Below are 14,654 nucleotides of genomic sequence, written 5' to 3' on the forward strand. Positions count from 1 at the left end.
CACGCCCATGTTTTTACCTCTTTATGACAAAAATGTGTTCTAAGCTCTAAATAAGGGCTGATCATGGATGGCGTGGTCGGCTCAGAGAGAGGACGCACGGCGGGGTTTGAGGCAGAGGGCATCACGCTCCAGCTGAGCGCTAAGCAGGAAACTCTAGCAGCGCGGCTGGAGGAGGAGAGGCAGGAGGCTGGCACAGGTCGGCCAGGGGACCGGAGCTCAGGTGACGCCAGTCTGCACAGACACCACTCTTGCAGGAGAGTCGAGACTGTGCCTCAGGACAGCACAGCACACGTTATAGGGGTGAGGAGGTGGGAGGTCAAAAACCCCAGACCAAAAATGAAATACAAATAAGACCAAGAATTGAGAAGGGCACCATGGCACACACCACAAGGACCGGCAGGGCTGCTCTGGGAGGATCTTGAGTTCAGCTTCAAGCATCCTGGCAGCCAAAGAAAAATACAGAGAGCTTAACATACGGAATATAACATAGATTTACAGTACATGAATACAAAGAGATTATATAAGAAAATAGGTCACTCTTACTGTTCAAGTAGAACAAAACCATAAAGCATCTAAAAATATTTCTTTAAAAGAAAAATTTAGCAAGAAGATGAGCAATTTTCACATGCAGTTTCGCCTAGGAGGCCCTACCCTTCTGGGACACACAGAGACAGCCTCAGTCAGGGCATCCAGTGCAGAGGTAAGTAAGGAGCGAGCATACAGAACGCATTGGGGAAGCAGTGTGCCAACTGCCAGGCAGGAAAGAGGCCCCTCGGTGGTATCTGGCCTCAGACCTTAGCAAAGTGGCCACCGACCCTCAACTACAGCTCCCGCCCGGTGTCGGGGGAATCAGAGTGGCTTTGATGTTGGCCTTCTGTTCTCAAGCCCTGGACAAGGCCGGGCCGGCAGGGCCTCAGCACTGTGACTGGCTTTGCCTTTAGCTGGTCCATTTCTAGGGGTCAGTGTTCATTCCCCTTTCTCAGCTGCAGATAGAAACCTCCCTTGTTTAAAGCAACACAGGAGCATTCATCCTACCGGCTCTTTTTCGAAGCACCTGTGGTCTTTTCTGTATTTAGAGAAGCAGAGGTGACGCCTGTTCCCTTCCTAACAACCCTGCCCTAGCTGTTTCCTTGCAAGACTTTATGCCGTGTACAGGACCCCACTAACCTCCTGGATGTGTGCCAAGATTAGAAATATCAAGAAGAATGAAAACGGGGAAAGGGAATCAGAGGAGGAGAGAGGGAGGCGGCAGGGAGGGGAGGGAACCTTAAAAGAACCAAGCTGTAGTAGATACGGGGACCTCTCTCCAAGGTGACTGTAGACCACCTGTTCTGCAAACAGGTACTAATGAAAAAGGAAGTTATCTTCTGAATTGCCAATGAAGACATGACCATCACAGGTCCTTGCAGTTGTTTTCTATTTAATTGAAGACGAGGAGAGTGAAGGGAAGAAAATGAGGAGGAGAGAAAGAGAAACAAGAGGAAAAGAAGGAAAGGAAGAGAGAAGAGGGAAAGGAAGAAACAAAGAAATAGAGAAGAAGAAGTGGATGAGAAGGGCTAGGGGCTAAACATTCCCAAACCATTTCAAAGACAAAATTCCCAGGAAAGCCAGGGCAACTTTACAGTAATAGTAAGAAGGGCTACTTTCACCAAGGAAAAGTGCTTTGCCGACTTCCCCGAAAAAGAGAGAGCTGCCACCCTTAGATGGAATCAGCCATACGTGAATCACTCCTGCTGCTCTGCCACTGGCCGTTCCAGCCACAGGTGTGGTCGCCCACCGACTCATCTGCCTGCCACCACTCGGCCAGATGTGAACAGAGGGCCAGGCCAGGCTGCTTCGAGCCGCTCTCTGTGAGCACAGCGCCCTGTCAGCGCCGTCAGAGGCCAGATCAGGGCAGAGCTGCGTCCCAGGCCTCCCATCGCTCCTCCCCTATGAGCCCAAGTTCACACTGGACTGAAAAGGGCTCTCAATCCCTTCCTGCCTCCAAGAACCCCTTCCGCCCACACTCACATGGCTCCCTGTGATGTCTCAGTGACTTCACACAGAAAGCAAGGAGGAGAGGTGGCCCCAAGGAACCACAGGCCTTGCTAACTGCTCCACCCCTTCCGCTGAGCACTCCCTCACGGTGTGCACAACAACGTGCATGGGAGAAGCATGGGCAGGAAGAGCACCCGCCAGCCTTGGGGCTGCTTGTCTGAGACACACGGGTGCTTTAGGAGTGCTTCAGAACCACACAAAGTTGGAACTGGAAAAGGCTCAGAGGCCAACTGGCCTAGCCCAAGGCTCTGAAAATGATGATGATGACAACAACAGTAACAGCAAATACTTGCTGAGCACACCAGATTCTGAGCCCTCCTCAGAGTCACAGCAAAGCCACCATCCAGCTGAAGCTGCCAGACACCCCAGTCCCCATTCTGGTGGCCACACAATCTCCAGGCAGTAGCGGTCACCACCCAGGTTCCTGGCTTCTGTCATCTGAGAGGGAAAATCATCACGTATTCATTCCCAAACTCGACGACACACAAGGGTTTTCTCAGATTAGGTATTTTTAAAGAGATATTCCAATTGAAAAAAGAAAACAAGTACACAGATGATGATCAATGACTTGAAAGTAAATAAAAACAGTTTGTACATAAAATGTAATGTGATGGTTTATTGTACTCAGGTCGTTTTTCTTCTTTCTGCATCACTTTCTTCATCAATTTTTCAGCCTTTTGGGAACTCATGGTTATCTTGTGCTCAAACTGCACTTGAAAACAAAGCTATAACATGGAAAAACACCCAGAGGGCAAAATAAAAGCTAAATACAGGAGCCCTGCAAGACACGTGCACCTGCGGGCAGATGAGGACCCACTGCCCATCCCAGGCACCTGGTTTCTCCAGAAAAGCAAAACCCTGTGCCCCTCGGATGCTGCACGGTGCTCTGGCTGCAAGTGTAGGGTAGGACGCGTTGGTGCGTGCATTTCCACCCACCCTGTAGCATGGAAGCGTCACCTCCTCTGGCACTTTCTCGTGGTGTACATACGTGAAAAGACTTGTACACACAACGAGTGCAGAAGGCCGAAGGCTGCCATACCTTTCTAAACTCCACAAGGTGAAAAGCCTTCACTGAGCAAGTTGCAGGAGTCTGGACTGTTAATTTAGAATCAGTTGGGAACACCTAGAAGTGAAGAATGACACACAGAAACACAGCAACCCGGCTCCTCCTCCTCTCACCCTTTTCCCTGGGCGAAAATCAGCAAGCCCAAGGGCCCCAGGCCAAGGGCCATTCGAACGGGAATGCTGGCATACTGAGGTTCCCTGGCCACACCGCTCACTGCTCAAGGCTGTGCCTGGCTGTCCCAGACGAGCTCTTCAGGCAGGACGACTTGCCGCCACACCCTGCACTCCAGGCTACTTGGGCGTAACCTGCTCCCTGCTCCCTGCAGAGCCCTCAGCAGCAGCCACCAGAACTTCTACAGACAGCGCCTTCCAGTGCCACACTTAGGAGCAGCCAGGCTGCCGAGGGCCACTGGGGCAGGAATGACTTGGAGTCTGCAATCTCTTCGTGCCTGCTCTGTCTGCCCTGGCCTGTTCTCTGGATATTTCGTGCTCGCCTCAGAGACCCCTGTACCTCCATCCCCACCCACAGGCACACGGCACCGCCTCGTAGGGTACGGTGCTCCCATAGGTCTACAGGGCACCGGATGCTGCTGCCATGAGCTCTTCGCCCTCCACGCTGCACCACAGAAAACAGCAGCCATGTGGGAAACAGCTCCAAGCTGGACTGAGCCGCATTGGGAATCCCAGCTGTTTTAGTCAGGGTTTGCAAGGGAATACATTTAATACAGGACACATAATTTACAGGATTCTTTTATAATATTCGCCCAAAAGGTCAAATGCAGACGAGGGCCAGAGATCTGTCCACGTGCTAGGAGGATCCCTCAGCAATGTCCTGCACAAGTCCAGGTGGAGGCCCAGATCCCACACCAATGTCTCACGCTTGTCCGTGTCGAGGATCTGCCCTGGGAAGGCCCAAAGGCCAGTGGTGGAAGCCAGAAAGTCTGCACCAGCAGGATGAAGGGTCTGTGCCACCAGGCTGAGGGATCTGCATGGAGCAGGAAGCAACGCTCAAGGCAAAGACCAGGGCTCCCCTGAGAGCAGCAGTCATTCCCCGAGACAGCAAGGCCCCAAGCCGAGAACAGCCAAGTTTGCATCAGGAAAACCACCTGCAGCAAGCTTCTCAGGAAAACCACCAGCAATGACCTTCTCTCCACTTCTCCTTTAATGCCTTAGGCAGCAATCCTCAGGTGGGCCTTCCACGCCCACACCCACGGTGACTCCGTTCAGCTGGGCGGTGCAAGTCGCTCCTTAGTTAACCCACCACACCAGCTTAAATTACCACCATCTTCTGGGGACATCAGGACTGCAGGCACCACCACAGAAGCAGAGCCTGCACCTAGGAGCTTCCTGCACCGGGGCCAGGGGGGAGAAATAAGAGAAGCACAGGCTTCCATCCTCATGGTGCAGGGGAACCCACACTCTGGTCGGAGTCGTAGTGGCCCTGGGGTAGGATCTAGACCATGGGTACCCATAGGATGGAAACGTCCCCTCCATAACATAGGCACCTGAGACCCCTAGCTAGCAGGAGTCTACGCAGCCCTGGCACCCTTACTCCCAGCACACTGCAGAGACAGGTGGAGGCAGAATAAGCCATGTGATGGCTTCAGACGTGGAGCTACAGAGCTGGAACAAAACCCAGGGGATTGTTGTGAATTCCCCATCCAGAACATCGCATTCCTGATGGCGCCACTGCTACAATGCACACCCAAGAGATTCGGGCTGTTTTGCTAAGCATGCTGGAGGTTCTGTTTGCCACACACCCACAGGTTCACAGCACTCACTTCCACTATCCTCTGGCCTCCTCTGACTTCCACAATCCCGTGTTCATGGCACACACGGTTCCCAAAACCCAGCCTCTGGGGTCGTCCTTCAGGCCCCGGAAATGGTTCTCAACTGGGACTGCACTCTGGATTTGGGGAGCTTGGACACACATGGCTGCCGTGGCCCTGGCCCTAGGAATTCTGACCTGATGACTGGGGTGCAGCCGGACACTGGAGTGGTCAGCGCTCCCAGGGGATGCAAATGTGGGGCAGAACTCAGCACCCCAGAGCCAGCCCTCCCTGGACCTAGCTTCAGCTTTGTTTTCCTTGGGCTGTGGGCAGGGTGCTGACGCCCTTCTCTAGGTCCTGGCCCTCAGGGACCTCAGAGCTGACCACCTTCCAGATGTTCGAGCCCCCTCAACAAACCCAAAGACTGTCCTAGTCGTGGCAGTGACCATCACCATCCAGGTGCACACACTGCTGCCAGGCACTGTGCTCACTGTGCTGCATGAGTCCTCGAAAGCCTCGGCAGCTCTCTGAGGCAGGTATCTTCCACAGCCAGCTCAGAGAGCTTCTGTAATGAGCAAGGCTCACCCAGCTCCTCAGAGGCAGAGCTGGGCCCAGCTGCAGCCAGACCCCGGCACCTGAGCTCCAGGATCACTGCCCAGCTGAGGACTATCCAGAAGCCAGAGACCTAATTTCTGTAAGACACGGAAGATGGTTTCAGCACCTTGAGCAGAAACCAGATGTGTAGAGTGGAGGTGAGAGTACGTGCTCTGGAGACAGATAGTCGGGGTTCCAGTCTGGCTCCATCGCTCATGGGCTGGTGACCTTGGGCAAGGCACTGGCCTTAGCAATCTTTTCTTATTTTCCCCTGAAGCGGGGTAATAACGAGCAATATCAGCAGATTGACCACACCTTGTACAGTGCTAAACTCACAATATTTAATAGCAGCATAAGTAATTATTATGCAGCATCCAGGAAGACCAGAGCTTGGCCCTAAGGCCTGACACATGCAGATGCGTAGACACCTAGTTCTATAATTAGGCTCCACAGCACACCTGAAACTTGCTATTAAATCCAGGCCTCCAGTTCAGTGTGTATGTAGAGAACTGGAATGAGTATGAAGGGAAAGAACTATGATAAGTGGATGCAAAGAACCGTCTTTTCGATGGCTCCTTGATCTGTCCTCAGACTTGCACAGGCCCTGAGGGATCCAGAAGGCCAACCCAGGCAAGCGAATCCTGTTGTCCGGTAAAGAGCCAAGGTCCTGGTGAAAACTCCCTTTGTAGGAACTTATATTTCAAGTTGGACATACACAAACCACCAAGCAACCCTTGGCCAAGAGGTGCAATACCTGTGAGCATACATGGAGGCAGTGTTACCACCCTGCGGCCATGAGGGCCGCCATGTTCCCGGGAGGGAAGGGAGACGCCCGGCTGTTTGAGTTCCAAGGCCCTGTGCATCTTGTGCAGTGACATGAGCAAGGAGGCTCTTCGTAAATGTCTTATCTTCGTGGTAATTAGAATTCAGAACAGCTTCCTTGTGGTTTGATCTTGTGGATTATTGTTTTAAGGGCCATTCCCTGAGGGACTTCTCTTTGTAATCTTAGCTCTGAGTATAATTTCCCCTCTATAAAGAGAATGGGAAAGACAAAGAACTGGTCCCGAATATTTAGGACAGGAAGGGGAATCTGTGGACGCTCCACCTCGCTGGTTGGAGCAAGTTTTGCCGCTACAATCTGACATTGTACTCTCAGCTATCAGGTAAGTATTCACCACATGCAGCTGTGTGTCTGTTAGGACACCTTGCACTTTAGAAAAAAAATGAAAAGCAAGAAGACATAGCAATATGCTTGATCCAATTATAGGAGCCCACAGAAAAGCATATCAAGGTTCAGAGGAGCCCACAGCGAGAGAAAGTCCAAAATAACTTTATTGGTGGTCTCCAGGAGCTGGGCTAATACACCTCAAGGAGCCATTAAAGGAGGAAGGGGAAGAGAGACAGCAATAAAGATGCATCTCAGTTCCCAATGTACTCATTGCAGAAAGCCTGCCTTTTCCATATGGATAATGCCCAACTGCTGTTCATTTTTAAAGTAATGATAAGAGCTACTAAAGCAGAAAAGACCCTTACCTAGCACACCACCAGCAAAAATTCTTAGCCAGCGGTGGGTGAGGGCTTCTGACCACACACGTCTTTTAGCTAAATGCGTGTGCTCAGGAAGCGATTCTGCCCCAGGGTTACCTTCAAAAAACAAGATGATTATCTACACACCAGGGCCCTCAACAAAACCCAGCCTTTCTCAGAGTAGTTGACCTTTATGAAAATCTGTAGGCAGAAACCTATTCAAGTTAAATAAATATTTTTATGCAGAATGCAAATAAAACAAAAAAGGTAACATTACAACTCTCTCACTGCATTGAAAAGTCAGGAAGCTCTTTTAATGAAGTGAATTCTTATTTGTAAAATATGCAATGGCTGACTTTTAATTACATAAAATGTTTACAAAGTTAGATTCCAACTTACCCATTTACCCCTACTCTATGCTTTCAGGATTGTCAAGGAGGACCCATTGTTTCTCCGCCTCTTCCTCTTCTGACCCGTGACCCAGAAGTTTATCAAAGCTACAAGTCAAAGACTGAGACACTCATTCTTAAAACTCACAGTGTGCTTTATAAGAGTCCCAGCATCAGCGGGAGCACCGACAAGTCCACTGACAGAAAAGGAAGACCAGATTCGAGAGTAAGAACGCAAGTTCTTGTCCCGGCTGCTCCCTGGCCTCAGCTGAGCTTTCCTTCCCGGGATGTCAGTCGGGGGAGGGCTCTCCCCAGCTCTGTGTGAGCAACGTGTCTCAGTCACTTTCCTCATCACTGCAACACCACACATAACACCTGCAACTCAGATAGAGAAGGAAAGGTTTATTTTGGCTTGTGTTTCAGCCCACAGTCCACTGGCTCAGAGGCAGACTAGAACAGCAGAGGGGCCAGGTGGAGACAGCTGCTCGCAGCATGGTGCACAGGAAGCAGAGCTCCCAGCCACACCCTTGACGACCAGCCTCTTCCAGCCAGGAAGTCGGCGACCAGGCTGCCATAGGCCAGCAACCTTCCAAAGGTCCTGCCTGTGATCCCATAGGCTGTAGAGGGACATCCAGACACGAACCGTAACACAGGACAATTATAAGATGGAAAGCAATGTTGAAGAGAAGGAAAAGACACTGAAAATCAGCCTCAGGCCTTGAGCAGAGCTACAAAGTGGTAAGGATGACCCTGTGTTTTCTGAGGCTTCATTCAAGCTTTTCTTTTTTTACACTCTTATCAGAGCCTTGGTTCCTACTCAGAACCCAGGCTCAAACTCAAAAAGGCGCCTCCAAAGCAGAGCTTCTGTAAAAGGAGCCAACACTGTTCTAAACCCACCTCACATCCATACCCAGGATCAGCTCCATGGCAGCTCCAGGCCTTCATTAGCAAGCACACAGCCCGGGACCAAGCATAGCCCTCTGGCGGGGTCCCAGGGGCCCCAGCAGTCTTCCCTTACACTCCACTCATCACCCTCATCACCAAGGGCTCACTGTGAGTGAGATGCTGTGTAGAACCCCAAGAAGCTGGCTGTTTTCTCAAGCTAAAGTCAAGATGCATCAGGACTGAGACGTAAAATGGCCAAGAACACACAGCGGGGGGGCCCGTGCAGGAACAGCAGGAAGGGCCCAAGGACCTGCACTCTCGCTGACCCACCGACCCTCCTGTGCCCAACCTCAGCCCACCCCGAACCCACTGACCTTGGACACACCCGCAGCCCATACCAGGCCCATGTGGGTCTTTGCCTAAGGGAGCACTGAAGGGCCTTTTTTTTTTTTTCTTTAAAAGAATAATTTTATATACTTATGGGGCACAAAATGATGCTCAGGGACTGACTGGGTGATCTTGCCACGTTATCCAATGCCTGCAGCCCTGCTCTTTCAGGGGGTCCTAACATCTCCAGTTGCAGCAGCAACCTGAAATACCAGGAAGAGGCTTCCCAGAGGAGATGGCTTTTGAGTTAGCTCTTGAAAAATTAAACACAATTTGAATAACTGTTCGTGTATCTCTGTTGGAGGCCAGAGGAGAGGAGAGAGGCAGAGAGAAATGCCAAGAACAAAGTCACAGGGGAGGGGGATGCAATCCCAGGGGGATAGGAGGGACACAGGTCAGCCCCACGCCAGCAGGACATTGTGGAGGAGGATATCGCAAGTTTCATGCAGCCCTGATGCCACGTGTTAATTTTATAGACAGGAAGGCTCCAGCCACAGCATCAGACACATATAACCAGAAAACAGAACAAAATTTCATGGATTCACCTAATTACCACAGCAATGAGATGTACCAGCCCGATGCCACCATTTTAAAGTACTAGAGACTCACAGCTTACGAAAATGCATTTGAACCAGAGAACTTTTGAGTGTTTCTGCACATGTTCAAAAGATGTTGGTGACACTGTTCTTACAAAATTACCCCACGTTCATGGAAAGGCCAACTTTGACTGATGAGTGACAATCTACTGAGCCCGACAAGGTCCTAGAACTAGACTTGGCCAAATCTCATGAAAGACCCTTGTCAGGCTTGGGACTGGGGCAGAGGGAGAGTGGGATGCCAGCTGCCCCACCATGGATTCTGTCATGAGGACATCGGGGCCCCCCCAGGCCGAGCCCTGAACCCCAGCTTGGCTGGCCCGTAGGCCCATAATGGAAAACCCTGCAGCTCTCAGGGTCTTCCCACCCCACTGCCTGGGCTCTGGGAGTCCAGATCAGCCACATGATCTGACAGCTCTGGAAGCCACCAGCCAAGCGCGGGGCAACTGACTCCGGAGCAAGGTGAGGATGACAAAGGTGAACCAAACAAGGCAATCCCTTCCCATCTGCAGCTCTGTCAGGATAAATGGCCTTAGATGAAGTGTCCTTCCCATTACAGACCTGCTGCACTCAGCCTTTGTCTGTTTCCCCCTCCCAGCCATCCCCAGGGCTTCAGTTCCTCTCCGTCAACCACCAGCTTGGTGTGTAGTACACAAAATTGTCAGGAGTGATATTTGCTACTTGACATTTCCTACCAGAATGATAAAAAAAGTACAAAAAAGGGAACATTTACAATAAAAAAGAAGGCAAATCATCCATCTTCTGCAGATGCCTCTGGTCTGCAGACGAAGGTTAATCCGACATTCAACTTTGCTCTCATGACCTCCACCCCTAAAATGAACAGCATGGAGGGCTCACCCCAGGAGTAATCCTGCAGTGCCTGCTCACCCATACTCACAGGGACACCTGGCCAAGAGCTGAGCAGAGAGCACGTGACATTGTCTGAGTTTGCACTTTCTAAGGCAGAGCTTCTGCAACAGATGTGCCCTGCTGTGGATATTTAACCTGGGCTCTAGTCACTCATCTTATGTTTCCTGGCCCAACAGTCAAAATCATTCTATTAATTCAACATTTATTAAACACTGCTGTGTGTCAGCCAATGGTGTAGGTGCCAGGGCTATGGCAAGGGTACCAAACCCCTCTGCTTATAAAACTTTAGTAGGAGACACTACATGAAGGATGGATGGATGGGTGGATGAATGGAAAATAAAACAAAAACGAACTAGTGTAAGCTAGAGAGTGAGTGTGGGGGGCGGGAGGAGCAGCTATTTTAAACAAGGTGATCCAGGAAGACCTGGAAATCCTTGAGAACTCCAGAGAGCCCCCAGGAAGTGAGAGTGTGAGCTGTGCAGCTCTCTGGGGAAACCACAGCCCAGAGAGGAGAGTGTTGGTACAAAGGCAGCACGGTGAGCACTGTGTGGACTCAGTAGCCTCGGGAGCATGGAGGCACAGCAGTGGGCATGACAGGGGTGCCAGGGCCGCTGTTCAAGTCCCTGCTCCTTCTGAAGGAGGCACCGCAGGGTCTAGATGAGAGTTGGAGCAGCACAGGGCTGTGCTCTGAAACCTGGACAGCTTCCTTCATTCCCTAAATACCCACGCTCGAAGGCGGAAAACTCCTGGTCAGCTCTGTCTGTCACACACAGTCAGCAGGCATCCTTGTCCCGCTGCCATCACTTGGGGCACCAGCACTTCATCCCGTCTAGGGCTCGGCGGACCTCACAGAAGTCAGGACACCAGTGTTTACTGTGTGAAACCAAGAGCCAAGCAGAGGGAGGAATTCGAAGTAAGAGGGGACAGAAGTCCCTTGGGGTAGCCATGGAAGCAGAGGCAGATGGGGACACCTCAAGAAGCCTACAGTATTGTGAAGGAAATGGTTTGTGTCTGCCTGGATGCTGACCTCAGGAGAGAAGGTGGAGTTGGGAAAGAAGTCAGAGCGGAGGCCAGCAGCCCTCCACAGCCTCTCGGGGACCTGGAATCAGACTCCTGAAAGACAACTCAGGGAAGAGAAAGAGAAGAGCACCCAGAATCTAGAAACAACTGACAGGAAAGCTAGAAATCACCAAGAAACTGAGAAGAAATTTAAAAGCTCCTAGAATCAAATGACAGTGGAAGCACAACATGCCAAAACCTATGGAACACAATGAAAGCAGTTGTAAGAGGGTTGTTCATAACTGTGAATGCATACATTAAAAGAATAAAGCAACCCCAAGTAAATAACCTAATGATGCATCTCAAGGTGCTAGAAAAACAAGAACAATCCAAGTTCAAACTCTAGTGGAAAAAAATTATGAAGCTCAGAATGGAAATTAATGAAATTGAGACTAAAAATATACAAAGGATCAGTGAATCAAAGAGTTGGTTCTTTGAAAGAATAAACAACACTGATATACCATTGGCCAAATTTAACAAAAGAAGAAAAAAAAACCCTATTACTGCAATTAAAAATGAAAATAGTGGCCCAGAGATGTAACTCAGAAGCGTCACATCTGCCTGGCAAGCACAAGGTCCCAAGTTCAATTCCCAGCACCAAAAAAATAAAATAAAATAAATGAAAATAGTGAAATCACAACAACACCAATGAAATCCAGAGGTTTATAACAAACAGAACTATTAAAAAAAATCCTTAAATTTATATGGAATTTGAAGAGATCCAAAATAGTAAAAGTAACCCTGGGCAACAAGAGCAAAGCAGGAGGCATCACAACCCCAGAATTCAAGTTATACTGCAAAGCTACAGCAATAATAATAATAATAATAATAATAATAATAATAATAATAATAATAATAATACACCATGGTAGGGGCACAGAAACAGATGTGTGGGTCAGTGGAACAGAACAGAGCGGAAACCACCCCAGGCACACTTGGACCCCTGATTTTTGGCAAAGGCGCCCAAAACACGTGCTGGAGAAAAGACAGACTCTTCAGCAAATGATGCTGGGAAGCTGGCTGCCCCCATGAGTGAATATAGATGTATCTCTCACCCTGCACTGAAATCAAATCAAAATGGATCAAAGACCTAGATATAAAAACAAAACCACTGCTTAAAAGAGAGACAGGTAAAATTCTTGAAGACACAAGCATAGGCAAGGACTTTCTGAACAGAACCCCAATTACACAAAAATAACACCAACAATCAACAAATGGGAACATATCAAGTATAAAACTTCTGCACAGCAAAGGAAGCAAACAGTAGCATGAAGAGACAACCTAGAGAATAGGAAAATTGCCAGCTACTCCTCAGACAGAGGACTGATGTGTAGAATATGTAAAGAACTCAAAAAAAATAGATCCCCACAATAAAAGACCCAATCCAAAACTGGGCAATTGAAAGGAATAGATACTTCTCAAAAGAAAACGTGCAAATGGCCAAGAGGTACATGAAAAAAACGTTCAGGATATTAAGCTATTAGAGAACTGCAAATAAAAGCAATGTTGAGATTCCATCTTACTCCAGAAAGAATGGCTCTCATCAAGAATCCAAATAATAACAAATGCTGGTGAGGCTGAGGAGAAAAAGGGAACCTACTTTTTGGTGGGAATGTAAACTAGTACAACCACTACACTACGGGAATCAGTATGAAGATTTCTCAAAAAACTAAAACGAGACCTTCCATTTGACCCAGATATTCCCTTTCTTGTATCCTCCCAAAAGAGGTAAAACCTTCATACACAGTAATGTATGCACACCCATGTCTATAGCAACACAGTTTCTAATAGCTAAGTCTTGGAAGCAGTCCAAATGCCTGTCAACAAATGCGTGGATAAAGATGTGGTTTTTATATACAAGTGAGTGCTACACTGCCATAAAGAAGGATAAACTGGAGACATTTTTAGGTAAATGGATGCACCTTAAGAACATAATTTTAAGTGAAATAAATTGGACATACTTGTTTAAATATCACATTGTTTGTCATGTGTGAGAAACCCAAAGGGCAAATAAGGACCAAAATGGATGATAGATACTGGGAAGTAGGAAGAAAGTGTTCGAATGGAAAGAGGAGCAAGGGAGGGTGGATAGGGAAGCAAGGGAGTAAGAATAATAAAAATTAAAAAGAATGGAAGGAAAACAATAGAAACAAAGTTTTGTAAAGGGATAGGGGAAGAAAGATTGAAGAGAGGGGAGGGGAATGGAGGAAGAAAGAATCAAGATATATTAGGTACAAGTACAAATTTCCAATGGTGAACGTGATCCTTATACATGTCAAAAGTGTACCAATAAAATTAACTTTAAAAACTGAAAATAGAAATTCTATTTGACCCAACTATATCTCTTCTGATATCTTCTCAAAAGAGCTAAAGATAGCACATTACAGTGATCCATACATTGCCATATTTACAGCAGCACAACTCATTTGGGCTAAATCCTGGGAGGGCCCTATGTGCTCACCAACAGGTGAATGGATAAAGAAAAGGTGGCATATTACACATGGAATACTACTCAGTCATGACAAAGGATACATTCAGGGTTTGGGGAATTAGCTCAGCGGTAGAGCACTTGCCTAGTAAATGCAGGGCCCTGGGTTCAATCCTTAGCACCACAAAAAAAAAAAATACATTTGCATCATTTGTAGGAAAATGGATGCACCTTAAGACCATAATGTTATGTGAAAGAAATCAGATACAGAAGTTTAAATATCACATAGTTTCTCTGATATGAAAAACTCAAAGTATAAATAATTTAAAGTACAAAATAAAAGATAGATGATAGGAAACAAGGAGGTAGAGTTTGTAGAGATGGGAAGGGAGCCTGGGGATAGAAGGAGGCAGGAGGGAGGACAGGGGAGGGGATGAAAACGATCGAGAGGCGGCATGTACGTGTACCAGCTGCCCACCCTGAATGCTGACGTGGATCGCAAGCACTTGCCCACACACATCTGCAGAAGGAAAGTTGAATGGGAAGACGCAGCACACTGTCGGCATGGAAAGCAGCCAGGCGCCCGGCTCGGGAGCTGAGCAGGCGGCACTGGGCCTGCTGGTGGGAGCTGCAGCTCCCTGGAGGAGGAGTTCACACTGAGATGCGTTTGCAGGAGGGCTGTGCCCTCGTGGGTGGGGTTAACGTCACTGGGGAAGGGTGAGCCCAGCCTTCCCTCCCTCGGCCCAGGGACCTCGTCCTCCCCCAGAAGACAGTGAGCAGCTGGACAGCACTCGGGAGCCCAGCCCAGGACACCTGGGCTCCTGGACCTCAGACCCAGCGCCCGGGCCGAGCCATCATCCCTGCTCTCTCTAAGTCAGCCTCGAGCTTCCAGTCACCACACACAGGATGGACCCAGAGGAGAGGCCAGGGAGAAGCCACGGGCTTCGGCTCTGTGACGTCCTTCCTGGACAGGTCCCCACCTGGACGGGACAGCCACGCTGTGCACCATGAGTCCTTGGCCGGCCGGCTCCACCAGTCCAGCTCGGCT

Source organism: Heterocephalus glaber, unplaced genomic scaffold (assembly GCF_053883595.1).
Source record: "Heterocephalus glaber isolate CG9 unplaced genomic scaffold, H.glaber_assembly_v1.0 deba00000122, whole genome shotgun sequence".
NCBI lineage: Eukaryota > Metazoa > Chordata > Mammalia > Rodentia > Bathyergidae > Heterocephalus > Heterocephalus glaber.